Below are 24549 nucleotides of genomic sequence, written 5' to 3' on the forward strand. Positions count from 1 at the left end.
AAAAGCGGGAAAATCTATCCCAAAGAACTCCAAGTTGTGCGACGAATTTCAACCCCAATTTCGCAGCTAGGTGTCTAAATATCTGCGCCACGGCGCCTGTCATAACTATTGGTTTTGATTTTTACCATTTCTAATAAATAATAATCAAACAATTGACGCGACGCAAGCACCCACCTGCGTACGTCCAGCACAAACGTTTCTTCGATTTCTCTTATCTCCTTGTCAGGACTTGCTTATTACCTTATTAGCTAGATCTCGGGAGCAATTTGTTTACGGATCATGTTTCGTAATTGTACTTAGCAGATTGTACAATATTTAGGTTATATGGATATGTTTTGATTGGGTCTCGGCACGACTTCAGCGCGCGTGCTCGAGATTTACAGATGCGAGTATCGAGCATAAACTAAATCCAGTATTTGCAAGTGTCGAACGAAACAGGGTCATTCATGCGAAATTACCTATTAAGTTTATTGCAAGCTACAAATCAACTTCAGTATTAATCATGTGTATGAGGTTTTACTCAATTGATACCTTTTGATTTGCTGTGTCTATTTGCCTATCTCTTTTTTGTACAAAATCTTTTCACAAAACACATTCAGGTAACTCTTGATGATTTTACTAAAGTGAATATGCATACATCAGCGTTCGTGGTGCAGTTGTTAACACGTAGGTTTTGCGTGCACGAGATTTCGATGCATGTTCTCGCCTGGGTCAATATATAGTACATATCATACATAATATCTTGTAGAAAGCTACTTTTCTCTTGAATTTTTATTCTATTCTGATCAGACGTACATATTTTATAGATGAGTTTATGTTTTTTCGAGATATAAATATGCGAGGCAACACACGAGTTAGATGTGATGATAAATTGAGTAACATAATTCCAATAATGACAGGCATACGACAAAGGAAAGCCTAAGCCCTTTTTTTTGTTGTTCAATTTGGTAATGGATGAACTCATAGAAGAATTTCAACCGCCATAACTAGGATATAGGATACGAGAGGAAATTGATAATGTGGGGTGTTAAACGGACGATGCTATAATTATAGACGAAAAAAATATTGACCTACAAGTAATGCTAGACTACACAATGATTGTAAAAAATATAACATGCCAATTTCCATTGAAAAAATAAAACCTTCTCCAAAATACCAAAAATATGTAATCTGACTGTGCAACACAAACCCATAGATCAGGTCAGCACCTTCAGATATTTAGGCATATATCTGGTTGGAGAAGCTGATCTGTCTGAGGAAATACAAGACTAAGTTGAGAAAGCCGCTGTCATCTCAATCGTCAATTGTGCACTAAAATCCACAGTATGGATAAATAAAGGTATTGAAAAGTCAGACAAAAAAGATGTGTTAGACCAATGATGACACATGACTTAGGCAAGGGCCGACAGTCAGGGCTAAACAAGTATTGAGGACTTCCGATGATAGCAGGAAAATCTCTAAGATATCGCGGGAGGAACACCAGAATGGGGGAGATATGTGAGGCTGAGGACATCGAAAAATAAAGTGGACAGCGAAAGAGGGACAGGTAGGATCATGTCGAAAGAATGGACACTACCAGACTCTCTTATGTTGAACTGAATTATCAGCCTCATGGGACTCGTCCTCGTGGAAGACATCCCAAAAGATGGAAGGACAATTGGGAATCCACCTCACAGGAGGAACAACACTCTGGAGAACAGACCACATAGGTCTGTTCTCCAGAGTGTTCACATAGGGAAAAAAAAGTTTATGTTTTTACTTTTTATGATCAAAATATTTTATTTTTAATTTTACAATAAGCCCAGGGGGCATTAAAAAAAATAATACAGGTAAGTACAAACATATTAATAATTTTAATAATAAACAAAAACCCTTTTTTTTTAGACATGTAAAAACCAAAAAAGCATACCACTGGAATACAAAATCAAAAGTAAAAACTTTGCGAAATAAAAAAGACAAAAATATGGATATAATGTATCATGTTAGGTTTAAAAATTATCATTTAAAAAAAAAAGTGTAATAATGAAAAACAGTAGCTATATAAAGGAAATATGCTGATACATAAATAAATAAATACTAATACATAATATTGTACACACATACTATAATGAACACACATATATTATGGTTTTGGTGCCATAAAAATAAACACATTATTCGAAAACTACAACTAGAACAAGATAAAGTAGTGATATATTACAACAGAGACGAAGAGCGTTTTATAAAAGAGAATATTAAAGTCCAGGCATTTACAGGGCTTATGATCTGTCATTTTTTCCGCATTATAAACAATAATAAATAATAAAAATAATGTGTCCTTTCTGGGGTTACCCGTGCCGAAGTATAATATACTTTTTTTTGCGTGTGATACAGAGACAAATTTTAAAAAATTAAGGCAGTTTTAAACATTAAGTATTTACTCCTGTAGAATCTAATATCTTCATACCATTAAAATAAATTTTATGAGTACTGTACCGATGTTCTTTTTTGTCTAAATTTTAACACCTATAAAACTTTTAGGCGTAGTTTTTATCAGAAATACATTAGAAAATTATCTTGTTCATTTACTTTATTTTTTCAATGGCACGGTTTTGAAAGAGGGAGGTTTTAAAACGGCAAAATCGTATGATTTTCTTACTTTTTATCAGACTTCAGCCTTAGGATGATCCTCCAAGGTTATTGGCTGCATTGCGTTATCCCGTAATTGGATGCAAGCGCCAAGTGCATTTATAATTAGTATTCTGCATGAGATATATAATTTACATTAGCATTTAGGAGAAGGTGTAGCGATGTATTGTTAAATAACGAAGGTCATGACGTAGAATGTTAATTGTTTCTCTCTCGTACCGTAAAATTTAAGTAGACTACTTTTTACGAAAAATATCGTGATTTTCAGATGCAGGAAGAATTTGAAATGCTTTCGAATCACCTATGCTCTAAAAATTATATAAATATGCAAACATTTATCATTAAATTAGTAGATAAATCAAAACAAAAAATATGCCAAGATCGTATCGCAAGCTTACTTAGAAATTTTGTCGCTAGGTGGCAGCATAATCGTTCGCAGCGCGCTTGCGTTATTCAATATGTTTTTGACTAGTGCTCTGCGATTCCATATTAACGTTACTCTGGTTTCCCTTCAATACGAATAAATCTTTCGCCTTTTACTAAAGATTTCCGTGGAGGGGAACACTCAAATGAGTCTATACTCAATTTTTTGTCGCCCGCTTTTCGAAGCGGGTCCTAAGAACTATCAGTTGAGCTTTAGCTATGGTGCCGTTTGTAGTTGGTATCGTAGTTTCAATTTACTGCTGGCTACCATCGCGTCAATCAACTCGTTTGCGATGTATGCAGGGGTTATAATTAAAGTATTATTCTGCATTCGTGATGTCGATGGTCTAGAAGGCAAACTACTAACTACTGGAGTGTAAGGTTGGATAAGTTGCTTTTTGGCCTTTGTTTCCATAATATCACTAATTATGAATACGATATGGGAAAAGTAAAAAAAATAGTGTTCTAGTTAATACAAATGACACGGCAGTCTCTTTCTGAAGTCTCTGTTGTCTTCACCATTGGTATATTATTCTCTTCGATCGTTATTTTGAACGTCGAATTTTCAAAATGACTGTAATTTATTTATCATATCTATGAGGTTAAAAACAACTAGAATCACATTATTGATGTAATAACATATATTTATTTATAAGTTACTAATTCAAAATACTAGGCACACTTCCACTTGTTTATTCGACGCATGGGCATCTTCAGACCAGTCTGAAGATGCCATTAGAGATTGGAAGTGGAAGTGTACCAAGTATTTTTAATTAGTAACATATATAAGTTATTACTATATCATTACAATAGAATTCCATTAAGAATTGTCACTTAAATATGATTCAAAACGAAAATATGCAACTAATTATTCGTAGATGGCGGCGCTATTATATTTTTTTGATTGAAAAATGCAAGTTTTACGTTTATTTTTAATGGAAATTTGACACCATATTAATTTCAACAAACAATTCAAAAAATAAAAAAGAGAAGTATTTTTTTGTTTTGAACACCATTTTGTAAAAAGGACCGATTTTATATTGTTATGATAAATATATATATTTTTCAATAAAAACCTTTATTAGCGTAAAAAAACAAAACACGCAGTAAAAAATGGAACAATTAAGGTTGAACTTGCCAAAAAAGAGTCTGGCTCAAGTTTACAAAATATTATAAAAAAGAAACAAAAAAAAATGCAAAACAAAATAAATAAAAAATTAAACAATTGTAAAAATTGAAAAAACCTTATACTAATAACAAGTAAAAAAAAAAACGCAAAATTTATACATTTGTTACAATCAATATAGTGTAAAGTTTCAGCAAACCAAGTTTTGTAAAATTTCCATTGAAAATAAACGTAATTTTTCAATAAAAAAATGATAAAAGCGCCATCAATGCATAATTAGTTTTATATTTTCGTTGAGAATCACCACAAATCAAATAGAATCATATTATTATATTTTCTAAAAATAATGACTATTTCATAACCTCTGAAGCGTAAGACTGATCATCTTATCTTCACGTAACAAAAAAAAACATACGCTGCGATTGGTGTACCAATGCATTGCCCCATGGAAAGGGAATATTGATTACAAAGTAACTCTATGAATATTTATTGAAATTTTACTTGGGAGTCTTTCTCATAAACTTAGCGTAAAGTTACGCCTAAGTTAAGTGGTAAAATTCGGATGGGAACACCATCCTTATTTTACCACTATAATAAGGATGATATTCCCATCCGAGTTTTACCATAAGTGTAACTTTATGCCAAGTTTATGAGTAAGGCCCTTAAAATATAAGTAAAACAGTTCGGCAATACTGCATTTTTTTGTACAAATAAACTGTAAAAGGTGATCGTGTTGAATGCAATCAAAGACAAGGTAATGTCAATAGTTTTATTCTTAATACTGCGGTGATACAAAATAATGTACAATGCTCTACGACTACGTCGATCCGGGAAGGAGAAGGAAGTGAAGGCCACCAACGGTCGTTTTCCTGGACTCGGTTCCAGGCAACATGGCGGCCACCCATCACTCTGATTGGCTGTCGCAATCCCTCCTTCTTGGTATAAATGTTGCCATGTTACATTCGACCATCCTGACCCTATGTTGTGACCCCACAACAGAAAAATAAAAAAGACATTAGCATAGAACATTTAATTCGTTCAATAAGCCTCTCCTTCATAGTCACCACGTGACCTTAGCATTACATTACACAAATGTAAACACGATAAGCCACCGCTTATCCACAGTCACCCAGTGACTTTAGCATTACATTACACAAATGTAAACACGATAAGCCACCGCTTATCCACAGTCACCCAGTGACTTTAGCATTACATTACACAAATGTAAACACGATAAGCCACCGCTTATCCACAGTCACCCAGTGACTTTAGCATTACATTACACAAATGTAAACACGATAAGCCACCGCTTATCCACAGTCACCCAGTGACTTTAGCGTTACATTACACAAATGTAATCACGATAAGCCACCGCTTATCCATAGTCACCCAGTGACTTTAGCATTACATTACACAAATGTAAACACGATAAGCCACCGCTTATCCACAGTCACCCAGTGACTTTAGCATTACATTACACAAATGTAAACACGATAAGCCACCGCTTATCCACAGTCACCTAGTGACCTTAGCATTACATTACACAAATGTAATCACAATAAGCCAACGCTTATTCACAATTGCCATAGGACTTACCATTACATTACACAAATGTAATCACAATAAGCCAACGCTTATTCACAATTGCCATAGGACTTACCATTACATTACACAAATGTAATCACAATAAGCCAACGCTTATTCACAATTGCCATAGGACTTACCATTACATTACACAAATGTAATCACAATAAGGATACCACGTTAGTGATATCTATTATAAATCAGTACTTCCTAGGACCAAACAAGTAAGTTATATCCACTGTAAATACGTACTTTAGAGAACACAAAATTGCTCATATGGACTCTGGACACCCCCATATAGGAGTATTGGAGTCCCCACACAGCCTGTGAATCAATATCCACTAACTTTATTTATATAGCAATTACACATGCTATACTGTAATAATTCTTAAGTTCTCATATAGAGCTTAAATCAGTAGGTGAATTTATATTCACCGTACTTGCTCCCATACAACTGTTTCAACAGCACTAACTCTCCAATAGGTCTATCAGATCATCCCGATCCACCTCACTCCCTTGGGTATCCGACTCACTAGAGTCCTTCGGAGCCCCCTTGTAAGGCCTCAAAGCATCAACTGCTACTATTGCACTGAATTTCTTATAACCGCGCATACCCTTTATGCTTCTGATAGTATAGCGGTCAATATCAGCAAAGATCTTAGTAACCATATAAGGTCCACCATACAATGGATCTATCTTGTGATTGATCCCTGATCCACCTTTAGTAACACCTTGCTTCCACAAAACAAGATCTCCCTTTTTATACTTATGCGCAGCCTTACGATGCTTATCGTACTGCGCTTTCATACGCTCAGCAGCTATCTCAATATTACTCTGAGCCTCTTCCTGCCTCGCTTTCAGCTGTTGCGCCCTATCAACGGGTTCAACATCTTCCATTTCACCTCTCAAATCACCCAAAATGTTACTTTCATGTCCAAACATTAACTGATAAGGAGTGAACTTGGTACTAGCATTTACAGTATTGTTTATCCCCCAAACAATTTCTGGTAAACCTGTATCCCATAATCTAGGATCAGTTCCCGAAGCACGCATAGCGTCAAGTATAGTACGGTTTGTTCTTTCAACTTGACCATTAGCTCTTGGTGTAGCTATCGCAGTTAAAATATGTCTGAACTGCTTCTTTGTAGCAAATTCTTTAAAATGCCTACTATTAAAAGCCAAACCACTATCAGAGATTACTCTAGTGGGCGTACCAAATGAACTGATCAACTCATTCATTTTTCTAATAGTCTCTACCGAACTCAAAGTACGAGTTGGGTAGACAAACACAAATTTTGAAAACGCATCGGTCAGTACAAGTATGTAATTATTACAAAGTTTACTCTTTGGAAATGGTCCCAAATGGTCCACATGGAGAGTATGCATAGGTTTTCCTGGTTTAGGAATCACATTGAGTTTTCCTTCTTTCTTTCCATACTGACCCTTAGCAAATGCACAACGGATACACGCTGACACATATTTTCTAATAAAGCGAGTCATCTTTGGAAACCAAAATTCGCTTTTAATTAGTTTCTCACACCTATCTAAGCCCGGATGTCCTATATCATCATGATATTTTCTTATCAACATCCATTTGGCCATATTAGGTATAACAAGACGGTTACCACTCAAAGTCTTACGATACAATCTACCGTCTTGTAAACAAAAGTTAGTGGCAATATCAGCATTGACCTTTCCACTATCAAGCTGTTCTACAATAGATATTAGCTTGCTATCTTGCAATTGTAACGAAAGCAGCCAATCATCATCGTTAATCATTAAGACGTTCATATCTAACGATACTGGATTACGGCTCAATGCGTCTACATGTTTCATACGATGTCCAGGTCGATATTCTATCTCTAAATCATATTCCTGAATCATTAACCACCATCTCGCTATCCTTGGTATCATATCTTTTTTCACAAAGGTTGATCTAACAGCAGTACAATCTGTAACAACCTTAAAATGAATACCAACTAAATAGATACGGAATCGTTTGATGGATTCCACAACAGCTAAAGTTTCTAATTCATAACTATGGTAAAATCCTTCCTCCTTAGAGGTGACTCTACTAAAGTATGCCACGGGCTTTAACTCTCCTCTTTTCTGAACTTGCATTAATATTCCTCCCAAACCCAATTTACTTGCATCGGTATGCAACTCAGTTTCTAGATCACTATCGTACAAGGCTAGAACGGGTCGTGAGGCCAACTTGTCTTTCAACATTTCAAATGCATTTTGTTGTGGAGTCTCCCATGTCCACGAAACATTCTTTTTTGTTAACTCAGTAAGCGGTCGTGCTATACTAGCGAAATTTTGGATAAATTTACGGAAATAACTCGTTAATCCAATAAATTGACGAATTTCGTGCACGTTACATGGAGCTTTAAATTTCTCCACTGCTGAGATTTTATTAAATCCTGGAGCTACTCCGTCTCCGGTTACCTCATGCCCTAGGTAATTAATTTGCGTCTTTAAGAATGAACACTTCTTTATGTTCAATTTTAAATCTGCCTTCGCTAAAAGCTCAAATACAGATCTTAATAAATTTAACCCCTCAGTTACAGTAATGCTGGGTATCAAAATATCATCCATATAAATTAAGATATTTTCACTAGGTATCATCTGTAAAGCCTTTTTGATTATTCTCATAAACACAGAAGGTGCATTAGCTAAACCATAACCCATACGTACGTACTCATACTGCCCATCTGGTGTGATAAAGGCGGTCTTTGGAATGGATTCCTCCTCCATGGGAATCTGATGGTACCCTTGAGTCAGGTCTAAACTAGTAAAGTAAACTTTATTAGCCAACTTGCTAATCTGATCTTCAATGTGAGGTAAAGGGAATCTATCTTTAACGGTAATAGAGTTTAAAGCTCTGTAATCCACACATAGCCTGTAGTCACCTGTCTTTTTGCGAACTAGAATAACAGGGCTAGCATAATCAGACTCGGATTCTTGTATAATCCCATTCGTAAGGAGATCTTGAACTTTCCCTTGTACTACCTTTCGCTCAGACACCGATAGTCTGTATGGCTTATGATAAACGGGTTTATCATTAACCGTCTTTATTTTCATTTGACCAAAACTTGTACATCCAAGTTCACTGGTTGAACTCGCAAAGCATGAACTAAAATCGCTAAGTAATCTATATAGTTCGTCTTTCTCCCGAGGCCCGATGTCTCCAACATCCACCTCCAAACTCTCGACATTAAAGCAGAGTGAATTACTCCCCAAGTGTTGAAAATTAGACTGACTGTCGTTAGTAGCCTCGACACTTTCTAAAGCTCTAGTTAGAAGTTGTCCTTTCTTCCAGATAAGAGTCTCTCGACCAAGGTTCTGAATAGAGATTTCAGACTCTTCAGATCCCAGTAGAGTACTAGGGATCATATAACTGGTCCCACCCAGCTCGTAACAGCGAGCTGCTGTAGTAAAGCACTGAGATTCTCTGGTTGCACCTGAAACATAAACCCTGACACGCTTAACGGTGCCCGGCACAATATCAACATCACCCACAAGTCGTACAGGCCACGATTGCACATAATCGGATGGTTCGATCCTCATGCTGCTGAGAGGGTCATCCTCTTTATCCTCGACAATTTTCACCATGGCGCCTCGTACTACCAATGTTGTTCCTAGTTGATTGACAATAGGTTGACCAATGAGTATGTCAACATCTCCCATATTGCAGTCAGTTACCAATGCTGAAGTCGCTAAGAATAGCCCATCGACTCCCAATACAAATGAAACTACCCCTAAAGCTGGAGCAGCTCCTCCGGCAAAACCCTTAAGGACTGTAACAGATGGTCCCATTTCAAGGTTTGTCGCCTCCTTCGCCCGCAGGGTCATGATGTTGGACTGGCTTCCGGTATCTATATAACCTTTGAATTGGAAACCATTAATAGTAACATTTTTATTGTATGCTGCATTGATCTCAGCTGACTTTATTACCTGGACTTGCTCCTCCTCTCTCTCTACCCGTTTTCTCTTAAAGCATCGGGCCAGAAGATGACCCGATTTCCCACAACCATGGCACTTGGGTATATTTCCAGGTCCACTGGTCCCCGGCGCCCTACAATGTTTGGAGATGTGCCCCAATTTTCCACACTTGAAGCACCTTAGCTTTTGTTTGTCCTGACGTCCTGACCCAGCAGTCTGATTGATCACAGGACCCTTTGCTGGCTTCTGAGTTTTAAAATTCTCCTGTGCCGACAGAAACCCTGCATACAGTCGTTCAGGAGTTTCGCAGCTGTAGCTCCGGGCATATAGCTGTAGCTCCGCTGGCAAGCCCCTTATTATACAAGAGATGGCAGCCTCGTTGTCCAGCCTGCACCTCTTGATGAGCAGCAATTTATTGTGGTAGTAATGAGTCATCGTCTCATCTTCTTTCTTCAACCGACCCATCATTTCCTCCAACAAATCTGCGTACTCCACGTGCCGAGGAAAAGCACTCTCCAGTGTCGACTTCCACTCAGCCCACGACAGGTCGTACTCCTCCAGCTGGTCGAACCATTGTCGGGCAGATCCCCGAAGCCTGGTCTGCATGAAGCATGCTTTGGAGTAGTCGGTCCAACCATGTACCACTCCAAGGACGTCGATCTTATGGAGCCAGGCAGACACGGAACATCCCTTGTTGTCCGGGTCGAAGGTCGGAATGACCTCACCTCGCACCGTTGGCACAGGAGCGGAACAAGTGGTAGCGACCGTTTCTCTGGACGGGCCTTCACTGCTGCGTCCACTCATGTACCTCTCGAACATCCCTTCGAGGCGAGTCTCCAACAGTCTCTCGAAAACTACCCTAGTAGGCTCGGCGTCGTCTTCTGCTTCCCTACGAGCACTAGGGACTGCATCCCTCGGTTCGTCGACGATGCGCACACGCCGCGACATAATAAAAATAAAGCGAGTGCTTTATAAGTTTAAAATCAAACGCAAATATGGCGACAAGCGTCCAAAAAATTACAATGACGGCAAAGCGTTCATTCACAATAACAACAACAAATAATCACTGGCGTATAAAAAACGTCCAAGTAAACACAAAAATACGTTATTTTCAAAATGGCGTCAAGCGTCCGTAATAAAAACACAAAAATGGCGACAAGCGTCCAAAAGTCACAAAAAATAACACTACACAGCGATTGATGACCAAAAGTGGCGTAAAACGTCCAACACAAAAGGAAATCAACGCAAGGATTGTGAAGTTAACTGCCGATTACATCAACACGCGAACTTTTCTAAAATGGCGGCGCTAACGGACAAAATTCGAGCGCGATTTACCGGACTTTTCAAAATGCCTCTATCACAGTACAACAGTAATCGCGGCTCCGTAATTTATCCCAGATAATCCCACTTCTGATATGTAAAAGGTGATCGTGTTGAATGCAATCAAAGACAAGGTAATGTCAATAGTTTTATTCTTAATACTGCGGTGATACAAAATAATGTACAATGCTCTACGACTACGTCGATCCGGGAAGGAGAAGGAAGTGAAGGCCACCAACGGTCGTTTTCCTGGACTCGGTTCCAGGCAACATGGCGGCCACCCATCACTCTGATTGGCTGTCGCAATCCCTCCTTCTTGGTATAAATGTTGCCATGTTACAAAACAGAAATTATATTTTTGCATTGATATCTGTCTTAACGAATGTTGCAATGGATCCGTAACATCCTTCTAGTATTCAGCATCCAAATATCGCAAGGAGAGTGTATCCAATTGGCGCTATGGACTAAATCGTGTAATTATGTCGCAATAATAATCTCTCTGATTCGCCATTTTGTCAAAATAGACCATAAACCATAGCAGAATGCGTGACATTCCGCATTCTTCATTAACTATCGTTGATCAAGCTCTTCTGTGAAATTTAATTTGATCTTTTTTTAGTATCGTAGACAAGGACTAGATGCCACCTAACTGGTGTTGCAAAACTATTTTAGTTAATACTGATTGCAAATAATTTAATTTTTTAAAGCATTGTTTTTTCTAAAACATTTTTTTTTTCCAGGTGTCATAATTTCAACAAAATTCAACCCTGAAAGGTAAGTGAAGTATATATATAAGAACAAACAACCCATCACACCGTTTCCCCGTAAGGTTAGGCAGAGAGGATATAACGCCACATCGCTCTATCTTTTTTTTTACAATATACATAATAGGTAAAACAGAGTATTAAAAAAATAAAGGATAATTACATAGCAATGAAATACATATTAACAGTAAAAATAGTAAACGAAACAATCCCACTTTGCACACAGATCTTGCTTCCTCTACATTCATACATCATATCATGCCGCGCGCCGATTATTCCGACTTCATGCCCATCAATAAATATCTTTAATGCCAATAGTTAGGGGAAAGCCTGTGTTTAATAGGCAATGAGGAATTGAGGTATTTATAATGAATTTTGGAAAAAATTATAACAAAGTAAGTATTTATTGACATACATACATAATACATACATACATAAGCTTTATAGTTGCATGTCTTTAGATAATTGTTGTAAAAATTATATTAACAATATTATAATAGGTTGATGTTCTTTTTAATTTTTGAATTGAATTGAATTAAAAAGAACATCAACCTATTATAATATTATCGATATAATTTCCACAACAATTATCTAAAGATATAAAACTATAAAGCTTCATTAATTATCTCACAATACATGTCAATAAATACTTACTTTGTTATAAATTTAGTGTCCGTGCGGCTCGGCTGTGGTATCATATCCCATCCACTATCAAAGATGTTACTGTAATATTTCTGTTTAAATCACCTCTGAAGAAAAATCTCCTCAGGCACCCTCTTAAAAGAGGAATTAGAAGGAAGAAAATTAGAACGAAGCTTTTAAATTTTTCACAGAGGTATATATATATATTATTGATAAAAACTAAGGGAGAGTAATATGCTTGTCGCGTCGTTATTCTTTCTGCCCTCTGCTGCGCCGAGTTGACATGATGGTAATATTATAGAACGCACTAAGCGACCACGAAGTAACCGTATTGAAACAGGTACAAACCTCCACGAAGCTCCATGCATACAATTAACATAATCATTATTAAAATACCAACCACTCCGCTCTATCATGCGTTATGTCGTAATGGAATTCATTAAAGAATGGGATAGGTAGATGTCAGAAAATTCACATTCACCTGAGTGCGACAAAGGCAAATATAGTTTTGTCTGGTATGCTTGCGTAGTATAAATTCATACATGACAACTTTATGATGTTCGCATTGAGAGTTGCATATTATGGGTCAGTTTTTATAGTCAATATCATATTTGAGTAAATTAGATAATTTTAAATGAAATATTTTACCATCCGGATCTCCAAAAAAGTGACAAAATATCGAATCTCTCTTAAGCCTGACTCCATCTGGAACGGTCTTGTGCTCTTCTACAGGCATTCGTCAGAGATGATTCTGATAACTCAGTGACTGTACCGCTCCATCTTGTCGGTTGACGTCCACGCGACCTTGTCCCTTCGACACTTCCCAGGAGAATAGTAAATATAAATACCGAATACCAAAAAACTTCCCCTGTTTGTTTATATGGCGATGATTTGCAATTGTATATTCATTTCGAACCCGATGACATTGTTGAAACACATAAAGTAATGTTACTTGTCAAAAACATATTTATCTTATTTTTTGTTTAGTACACCAGTTTGTGAAAAATACCTAAATTGTATTGTTTTGGTATTTGTTACAATCAATATAGTGTATAGTTTCCGCAAAAAAAGTTTTGTAAAATTTCCATTGAAAATAAACATAAAAATGGCATTTTTCAATAAAAATGATAAAAGCGCCATCTATGAATAATTAGTTTCATATTTTCGTTTAGAATCACCTTGAATAAACATCACCCATTACCTCTGCAAAAACGTCGCGAAATAGCTGATGTAATTTATCTATTGAAAATTGCCTCTGGTTCAATTGACTGTTCTGAATTACTTTTCAAACTCTCCATTGAACGTAGTTATGCAGAAAGCAACCAGCCATGAAAAGTCGAACTGAGATAATGGCACTTTTGGGAAAATAGTAAATAATCAAATCTACACAACAGTTGGAATGTTTTTTTTTACTATGGCAAATAATAAATAATGCATGTATTCGTTTTTTGTATTAAAAAAATAATATAATTGTGTATTTGACCAGATTTAATGATTTTAACGACAACCAGATCTAACATTGAATGAAACCTCATACACACTCTCAATGTATGCATGAGGTGACATTCATTTTCATGACATTTTGACATTATGTAATTTTCAGAAGATGATTTTTACAGTTTTTTTTGTATGAAAACGGCCTGGCTGTTTTCAACAGAACATAGAATTAACCTTCCAATTCGATAACACCAATATCTTATTTTATTTAAATTATTTATTGACAATTCTTGATGGAATTCCATTGTAATGATCTAATAACTTATATTTACATATAAGTTATTAATTAAAAATACTTGGTAGACTTCCACTTATTTATTTGACCAATTAGCGCTTTCACCCTCTAATGGGCATCTTCAGACTGGTGAATATTATACAGTGTAAGGATAATTTATACATAAATTATCCTTACACTGTATTATATTTACCAGTCTAAAGATGCCCATTAGAGAGTGAAAGCGCTAATTGGTCAAATAAATAAGTGGAAGTCTACCAAGTATTTTTAATCAGTGTTTGATTTCTAATATTATAAGTATTTTTAATCTAATAACTTATATGTAAATATAAGTTATTACATCAATATCTTTTTTTTAAAATTTTTTTTTTTAATTGTGGACTGGCTGCTTTCTGCATAACTGCGTTCTATGAATGTTCCTCCAAAAGTTCTTAGGAATAATCTTCTTCTTTATACTCCTCTTGTTTCATTTAATTATAGGCGAAATTCATATTTATGGCAATCTTTCCATACATTTAATGTAATAAAAAATCATTAAACATAGATTTATTTGCGAGTAATCGTAATGACGTGCGGCGTTTGCTTTCGAAATAATTTATAGTGTTTTTTTTTTATTAAGATTTAAATTACTGTTTATTTTACGTTTAAGAAAATATACGAATATTAACTTACTGTGGCTCTACTTGTGAAATCATGTAATTGGCTTATTTGTTATTTGTTTTGTTTTTTAAATATGATAAATGTAGCTGTTGGTTATCCGAATAAAAAAATTAAAATTAGTATTCCATGGTTTTATTCTAATACCGTATAAATTCTCAACTTGATCAATAAGTCGACTTATATTCACTACACACTCTCGAAAACACACAATACTCACACACCCATACACATATACACACACCCTCACACATATACACACACCCTCACACACCCTAAATAAATATAATCACCCTAACTAACATGTACAATAATAAAACGGATACACTAAATAAGAGTACGCATTGTTTTTTATGTATTTTATTTTATTGCTACTATTATTACTATAATTATTGATATATATTTAAAAAAAACTTATCACTACTTCGAGACTTTATTAATAATCTAGTAAAATTATATTCGATTGTATTTTCGCTATACTAGATTAAATTCCCTATTTTATGTACCAACTTGTAAAAACAATTATACCTCGAATTCATTCATTAGACGTACCTGTAGAAATTATAACGGACTCAGTATTGATGTAGACATTTTTAACTGCACGTTGCATTTGTACAGAAAATTTCTTCATGGGGTCGATTATTTGGGATAGTTGCTGAATGTACATCTTGATGTTTTATGCTATGTATATGTGCCGCATGTAATGTATATGTTTGTGTATGTTTTATATGTGCGTTCATGTGTGTGCGTGGATGGCTCGGAGTGTAAATTCGGTATTTTTATTTATTTCAATTTATTATCTCCATGGAAAACGCAAATGTCAACAATTATCCTTTTCTCACTTAAAATTCTTATTTATTTTTTATTTTTTGTCACATTTAATGTTTATATCTTTTTAATTTATGAAAACTTAATTGGTCTTTTTATGTTAAAAAATTGTTGTTTTTAGTACTTATTTTGTATGACTGTATGTTTTCTAAATAAAATAAATAAATAAAATAATAAATAAATTGCATCTATCTTAAATTATTTTTTATTAAAATCAATCTTATATAGATTCTAATAAACTGCTTTAATAACATATGATGAAAACTAAATTTTGGTCTATATTTAATTTTTAATTTTTCTTTTGTGACTATTGCTGTTTATTTATTTATTTATTTATTTATTTATTAACGGACATTGTCCATGTATACAATTTATAAGGTTTAAATATTACAATAAAAGAGTAGTTTAAAACATTTAAAGGAAAAAGAAAGAAGCATTGACAAACATAAGGGACATCGAGACAAGATCTGGACTATTTATTTAGTGCTCGTTTAAATCGTTGTAAACTTAAACCAAAAAAGTCCAGATCCTGTCTTGAGTTAACAATACGACAAAGGCGGGTCATTGGAGAATTTAGGCCATAGTTTGTTCTATGCTGATCGATGAACAGTACTTCATTGTTTCTCAATCTACGAGTCGGAATATTGAATTTTACTTGTCCCAGTAATGATGGAACATCGATTATACCATTTAGTATGCCGAACATATATATGGAGTCAATATTAGTTCTACGTTTTTGTAGACTAGAAATATTTAACATCGACTCTATTTCAGCATAAGAATAATTATCTCTCTCTAGTCCAAGCATCCACGCTATTTTTCGAAGCAAGCGATGTTGGACTGATTCAATGTGATTTATGCGATTGACATAGAATGGAGACCAGACCACTGACCACTGTTCACATATAATTGGTGAAAGATGTTTAGTGTTATTATTTTTTATTTTATAAATTGTATTTTTATTGTGATATCTTTTGCTGTTTGTGAACTGAAAATAAATAAATATATAAACTCAAGAAATAATTTTTAAAATGTTTCTAATGGTTTCATTAAAAATAATAGATCATACATACTTATTTTTAACATTCTGTCTTTTCAGCCTACGTCTACCGGAGACAGTGTGATGCTTAGTTTTATTATGACTTTCAAATCGAGTATTTTGTGAATGTTGGCGTTTTTATTTCCTTACCTTGGAAATTAAGCAGACAGGTTGGTGGGCAATTCTTTTGATTGAATTTTTTCATTTCTGGACCAAATTAGTTCCACTGCCTTTTCTCCGAGTTTTGTTTCTTTGAAATTCACAAGAAAACTCTTGAATTTGATAACTTGAAACACCATTGTGCTTTGCATTTCTATGCCCTTCCTAGCTTTTCTTTTTATTGTTGTGTAAATGTCATTAGTTATTCCATTTGCTAGAAATTGCGTCAGTTGAATCAGAATGAAATATTATCATTGCGCAGTAATGTCATCAAAAAAGACAAATGGACAATTCACCAAGTACAATTTCGGATGGTAAATAAAAGATGTAGTTTTCGTTGTATTTTTTACCTATTTTATTGCCAAATTACGTTTTGTTTTTGTTACTACATCTCAAATTCTTAGCAAGTTATTTACAGATTTTTACGTGAATCGTTTTGTGGAGGCATATTTCCTCTACAGGTTTGTAGTAGTTTTATAGTTCATGTAAAATAGATGAAAAAGATTTAACAGATTTAATCTCGAAGAATAAATAAATATAATTTTAGATTTATTACCATAGGCAAAGAAAGTGGTTTGAATAAAGAATATTAATGATTAAATTTGAATGCTGGAGGGGAGTGACGTGTTTCGCGACCTTAAACATGTCCATTGGGCACTGCGCGCATAGACAACATAACGTTCTCGTTATTTACTCTCTGGTCCCCACAGTATCATCAATTAAGGCTGTAGTCGGGTAAAACGCACGAAAAATTAGGAAATCATACGATTTTGCCATTGTAAAACCAATGTTTTTTTTTTCAATTGAGCAAAAATAAAAAATAAAAATACATAAATTAGATAAAACCAATACTTTTCAAAGGTATTTCTATTTAAAAAACACACTTAAAAGTTTTATATAACTAAAATATAATTTCTTTTCGACCGGCAGATTACGCTATTTCAAATTTAGACTAAACTTTGGTATCTCGATTCTCATATAAAGACTAAGTATCGAAATTAAATGTCTTTGAATGATTTAAAGGTAATAAATTGAACATTCAAATAGCGGAAGCAAAATCTTATTTTTTTGTTTTTGAAAAGAAATATAATCATTTTAAATCACATAAACTTTGTGACATTTTCCTTATAGAACTGTGATCTCTTTTTTTAAAGTAGATAATTCTGGTTGTAATATTCAATTTCTAAGAATATCTTATTTAATATTTTATTACCCTCATACCGGACCGGTAAGGGCCAGTACCATAAGATTTTTCTAGGGGCGTTTTCTGCAAATTGAGAAATCCCGTTTTTGCAAATGTTAGAATAAGTATAGATGTAAATATTGTGTTGTAAATATATATTAGACTATGTTAATCATAGAACTAAATAAAATAAATAATAAAAAATAAAAAAAATCGACACCATTTTCAGAAGGTAAATTATACAGTTTTTTTGTATGAAAGCGGTCTAGCCGTTTTTAGCAGAACATAGAATTGACCTTACTGTACCCGATAATATCAATATAGGTTTTTTCGAAATTGTGGACTGGCTGCTTTCTACATAACTTCTTATAATAGATACTTAATACTAGACTAAAACAAACTAATAATTAACAATGTATAGAATGTGTCATAGAATCGAAATTAAAAAACGAAATATTTGTGCATAATATGCCTTTGTAAATTAAAAAAAAAATTTGTTGTATTTACCTATCATAACTTACCTACAACGATAATGCCTGCATGCTGTCGCTAATGTTCTTTTTGAATTTATTAATATTCAAGTTGGTTATATCGCTCGCATTGGCTCCAATAATGTTTTTATACAAATTGCAAATTCTATGAATGTATGCATTTTTTGCTGCATTAATATTTATGTTAGCGCAGTAAAACCGTTTGGTGTGACGAGTACGTTTAACGGGTTCATTAAAATGAATTATACTTACTTTAGGGCCATTTAAAAGCTTGAATAAAAACATTAAGTCAGCCATCTGTCAGCTACCATCCAAGGAGTCTATCTTAAAATGTATTATCGCTTCATTGTAATTATTGAATGGGTAATTGTTTATATACGATAGACAATTTAATAATTTATTTTGGACTTTTTCTTTTTTATATTAATGACATTCATAATATGGGGACCAGATTAGAGTTGCATCTTCAAGCCGACTTCTAACTAATTCGTAATACAAAATTTTCAGCGTATCTTTAAATAGTTTAGTGACTCCAGTGACAAAACCTAACATTTTGAATGCATCATCTGTAATATGCCTGACATGTTCGATTTAGTCGAGTTTACTATTTACTTATAGTTTGTAAGAGAAAAAAATTAATAAACAAATAAATATAAATAAATAAATAAATAATATGATGAAAAAAAAGACCAATGAGGTCCCGAACTATTTGAACATTCTTAATTTCTTGATTTAAAGACTGGCAGAGGAAGGATGAAAGGCGAGTGAACGCGGTCGAAATGCGATCTCTTAGACTTAAACGAATGTGTGGGAAATCAATGTATGACAGGGTTACGAATGATGAAATCAGGCGAGAATGTAAATCTGAGTCAGGTATAATTGATAAGATTAAGAAAGGGTCTCTGAGATGGTTTGGTCATGTAGAACGAGTGGATGACGAAAGAATGGTAAAACAAGTACCTTTATATGGCGAAAATGAACAGTAACGTGAGATGAGGACGACCAAAATCTTAAGTCTGGTCATGTCAAAAGCAGGCAGAACCGAAGGGCTTGTATGACAAGATATATGAATGTGCAAGAAGTTAGAAATGTATGCCAAAATCGACCTGTGTGGCGGTCCATTCTCTCTGTCTACCCCTACGGGGAAATGGCGTGATAGTAGTAGTAGTAATAGTAGAAGATAGGTACCATGAGAATAAATCAAGAGAAAGATAAGGAACTTACGGCCAGGGCCGCGATTATAAACGGCTATCTTCATCGGTATATACTGAGACGGTATAAACTAATATCGATAATTATGTACGAAAGTGTGTATACAGGGTGTTCTTTAAACCCTGTCACATCCGAAAACACAATGATCAGTATGGGCAAGAAGACATACTAGCATATTTTAAAAAAAAATTTAGAACAAAGAAAATTTTCAAAAATAAAATATTTAAAAAAACAAATGGTTGGTTACTTCTGCAGGGGAGAAGTGAGGGGAGCGCGGTGCAGTATCAGACTTCTCCCTCCCCCTCCTCGTTTCTCCCCTGCAGAAGTAAGCAACCATTTGCTTTTTTTGATATTTAAAAAAAAAAAAATATTCGTTCTAAAAATATTTTTTAATATGCCAATATGTCTTCTTGCTCATACTGATCATCGTGGTATCGGATGTGACAGGGTTTAATGAACACCCTGTATTTGTATAAAAATATTCAAAGTATCTTCGTTGGTAACCGGTAATTAAACATGTTTAGAAAAAAAATTGTTTACATATTCTATTTTCAATACAGAAAACTTAGTTTTACTTTGTAGATAAAATTGAAGATAAATTTTATCTTCCAATCATAATTGAGGCCCTGGAATTTTATAAAAATGCTGTTTTCTGCGGTACACTATTACTTAGATATGTTGTATTCTCATTTCACGTAGGTGGTAGAAAGTCGCTATCTTTTGGATTTTTTTGATTCTGGGTCGTTCTTTGGGTTTATGAAAGTGCATTGGTGTGTAAAGCTTTATAATTGGTTGATTAAGCAATGAAGAAGTTCAGTGCTACGGGAAATTGGGTATTAAAAATATGTTTTTCTTGCAAGCCGTAAAAATTCGAGCATTTAATTGGACAGTGAAGTTTCTAGAAAATGTATGGAAAAATTATTTTAAAAATCGGTTTTTGACATTTAGCGTGATGTGACGTTTAGCGGGTACAAATTATGACAGTACGAGGTTCAACTTTTAAATTTCAGAATTGAAAACAAACTGTTTGTCGTTTCTTAATGAATTCGACCATGACAAACGGTGTCGTAGAAAGCCTGCAAGTCAGCGGTTCGTACAATAAACATTTGTTAAATCTATGTTTTCTTTGCTTCTTGTCAGTTATGTTTCACTGTTCAAATGTGGGTTTTGATCACTGACCGACCAGACGTCGTGGGCGGTGTGATTTCGAAGTTTCGGTGGGGATTTTCAAAATTACAAAATATAAGAAAATTATAGCGTTGACTATAAGATACACATTTTTTTTTCTCTTAGATTTGTTTATTCACAAACTGTAAAGTACTGAATTTACATTTTCTTCGTTCTTTTTTTACTAAATTTTTAACTTAATCCACCTGGCACCTGGTTATAATAATATACAGGCTAAAAATATTACGTATCAATCCTTTCGCTATCCTTTTTTTACTAGTATTTTTCCGATGCGTTATGAATTCAAAAGATTTAGGTTTCAACTGTATTTGTAGGCGCTGATGTACTTCCGGTATTGGTAGGTACAGTATCCACATCCGGCTCGAAGGATCAATATGTTAAGTACTGAATTTACATTTTCTATACTGGCAACACATATAAGATTGTGAATATCTCGTTCCTACCTAAATCCTTCTTATTTCAAATACTTGTTCTTCTACCGTCCTGTGAACCACAAAAAGGAATGTTTGGTCAGCTCAATGCCAAACGATGTACACTGATAACAGAGGGAATTAGAATTTAGTGGACTGTATGGAAATTGTTACTCACTTTTAAAGTTCTTCCGATTGTTTCTTATATGGAGCACTTCACTATTGCTATAGCACGGATACCGGTATTTTTATTTATTTAACTTTTTGTATATAATGTTATTTGTACATTGGCGGGCCCTTTGCCAAATGGCAATTTCTTCCAACTAACCAATAAAATAAAATTTTTATTTTTGTAATTCAAGTTACAGAACATATTCAATAGAAAAAAAAGATTAAAAAGCTAAAGATATATAAAAATAGAAATAAACGTATTTGTTTATAAATTATCTTAAATCAAAACTATTACTCAATGGGAAAAAGGAAAAAAGAGGATAAAGGAAAGGAGAAGAGATTAAGGAAGAGAAAAGAGATGTTTCTTCAGACGAGATTTAAACAGAGATAATGTAGTAACATATTTGATGGTGGATGGAAGATGATTCCACAGTCGAGCCGCATGGACACTATATGAGTTAGAGAAGAAAGATGAATTGTGGATGGGTATTAAGAGAGTGCCTTGAGAATTAGAACGAAGAGGTAAACCATGAACTGATAAGCGTTGAAATTTTTCACGCAGGTATATAGGAGCGTTAGGACTATGAAGTACATTGAACAGAAGTGAGAGGGAGTGATAGTCTCTCCGCTGTCTAATTTTGAGCCATTTCAGTTGCCTACGATAATCAGAAATGTGGTCATATTTCCTAAGACCAAAAATGTACCTTATGCATGTATTCTGAAGTCGTTCAAGTTTATCGAGTTGCTCACAGCTTAAATCAGTCAGGTATCGTGTAGATGATGATGAACTGTGTAATTTAGCCTGTTTATGCAACACTAACTTCACTTTGTACGAAATATGCTGACGCAGGATATGATAAAGATTTGTCAGAGAGACAACTTTTCACATGTGACTTGCTCACAGGACGGTATAAGAACAAGAATTTGAAATAGGAAGGTTTTGGGTAGGAACGGGATATTTATAGTTTTATATGTGTTGCCAGTATAGAAAATAAAAATTTAGTACTGAACACAGACAAAAAAAAAACCACTGAACTTTTTCATTATATTAAAGGTATAAATTGTCTTCTAGCGCATTGGTTATTCTACGAAAATTGTTTGGTTCGATTTGGAATGACATTCGATTGGAAGATGAAAAGCTGCGTCGTCGATTTCACAATCGGAATTTACTATGAATATCACAGCTCACAGCCCGCGGTAGTCGCCTAAGAATGTCGATTATAATTTCTGATTTAATTTGTATTCAGAGTGTTTGTAGCATTAGTGATGTAATGGCAAATGTACGAATGATTTGAATAAAGAATTATGCAGATTTGAGGCGCATGATTTGAAATTGCTGTGGGTGGAATTCACTCCAGTTCGAACTGCATTTTTGCCTACCAGAGACAATACAAACCCACCTGATATATTTATCACTACATGAAGATCGATGTTTAGATGTCTAAGCAATGTCGTAATTTACAAAACCTGTTACGTAATGAAAAAAATCCCTTGCTAAAAACCAAAAGCTTTTCAGCACATTTGTTGATCTGCAAAAAGCATTCGCAGCGCGTGTCCAAGCCAGGTCTATCGTTCAATGTTTATTTTTTGTAAATTTATTGATATAATTTTAAGTTGCTAGAGCTCCACTCATCCATGCGCTTTGTAGCTGCAAGACGATTCGTAATCTAGCTTCAATAGATTAATGTTATTAACTATCAAATACCTACATTTTTTAAATGGGGTCTAGAACTATGTACGATAGATGCACATGCACAGATGTTAAGATCCATCGACAAAATCAAGAAAGCAGCTCTGCGCTGGTTTGGACATGTAGAGCGAATGGACAGTGAAAGAACGGCTAAAAATATTATCAATGCGAATGTTGGTGGATGCAGAAATAGAGGAAGACCGAGAAAGACATGTCATGACAAAACAATCAAAACTCTGCCTGTTCGAGGATTACTGTGGCTTTGTATCACTTCAGAATAGTAATACATTCAAATTTCCTCTCAAACATAACCATAATACACGCTTCACGTATAATGATGGTTTGGTAGTACCAAAAGTATGTAATAAATATGGTTATAGAACTATCAAATATTTATATACCTAGCGTTTAATTTATTGCCGAAAGAACTTAAATTAAACTCACAATGTAACAAGATCAAAATAAGAGTGCCTACTCGATCAAGAGTTTATATATGAATAGTAGCTTATGTGTAATTTTTTTAATTTTTCATGTATTTTTTGTATTTAAAAAATATGTATATATTATTATTTGTTTATACCTGTATTTTCTGATCTTTCCGTCTGTTAAATTATATCTGTTATTTATTGTTTTTACAAATGTAGATAATGTTATATAAGTTAGTATAAACATAATCTCCACCAACAAGCTACCGAAAGTGGCTTGTTGGGATTTTAGTTTCAGTAAAAATAAAACGATCTGTTATAAAGTATAATAAAGATCTGTTTGCGAAGATAGAGTAATGTGGCGTTCTATCCTCTCTGCCTACACTTACGGGGAAACAGCGTGATAGTTTGCTGTTACATAATAAATAAAGAATAATAGTAAGTACACATAGTCGAAGTCGAAGGCGAAGTCACAAAATTCTATTTTATAAAAGGCAGTGAAAAAATAGTATGAAATGGGAAAAAACATATAGGAAGAAAAAAAATATCAAAATTAAAAAAATATGTTTATGAATGCCTTATTTCAAGATTAAAATAAAATAAATAGTTAAACAAATTATAACTATTTACTTTATCACCACGAGGCAGATTTGCGGAAGCAAACATTCCAGTTCAGAGTTGTATTTTATAAAAAACACCTTAGCTATTTACATAATGGGGTGACTAGACTCGTATCTGATTTAATTTTTAAAATATTTATTGCTTGAATAACATGTTATATTATATAACATAAAAACACGATCGCAGTAAATTTGGACAATCAATCAATGAGTTTATAGACAAATAGGTGATTAGAAATTCTTCTTTAGGAAAATTTCAAAACAAAAGATGAATGGCCAATAGGGAATCAACCAAATAAAATTTAGCTGCTA

At 34.2% G+C, this 24549-nt stretch overlaps 1 protein-coding gene and 1 non-coding gene across 4 annotated transcripts in view; both read left to right on the forward strand.

Annotated features, from left to right (window-relative positions):
- Positions 1 to 3123: 3123 nt before the first annotated feature.
- LOC148281410 (U5 spliceosomal RNA) lies at positions 3124 to 3243 on the forward strand. Its single transcript, XR_015822370.1, has one exon. It is a non-coding gene; the product is annotated as a U5 spliceosomal RNA (small nuclear RNA).
- An 8521-nt stretch (positions 3244 to 11764) lies between these two features.
- nahoda (DOMON-like domain-containing protein nahoda) overlaps positions 11765 to 24549 on the forward strand; it is a 151111-nt gene continuing 138326 nt past the window's right edge. For all 3 annotated transcript variants that reach the window (XM_088226734.1, XM_088226735.1, XM_088226736.1), the window contains exon 1: positions 11765 to 11800. The gene's annotated coding sequence lies outside the window, so the exon portion shown is untranslated. The remainder of the gene's footprint in view (positions 11801 to 24549) is intronic.

The sequence above is a fragment of the Micrasema longulum genome, unplaced genomic scaffold (genome assembly GCF_059751315.1).
Source record: "Micrasema longulum isolate JH-2025_06_02 unplaced genomic scaffold, ASM5975131v1 h1tg000464l, whole genome shotgun sequence".
Lineage (NCBI taxonomy): Eukaryota > Metazoa > Arthropoda > Insecta > Trichoptera > Brachycentridae > Micrasema > Micrasema longulum.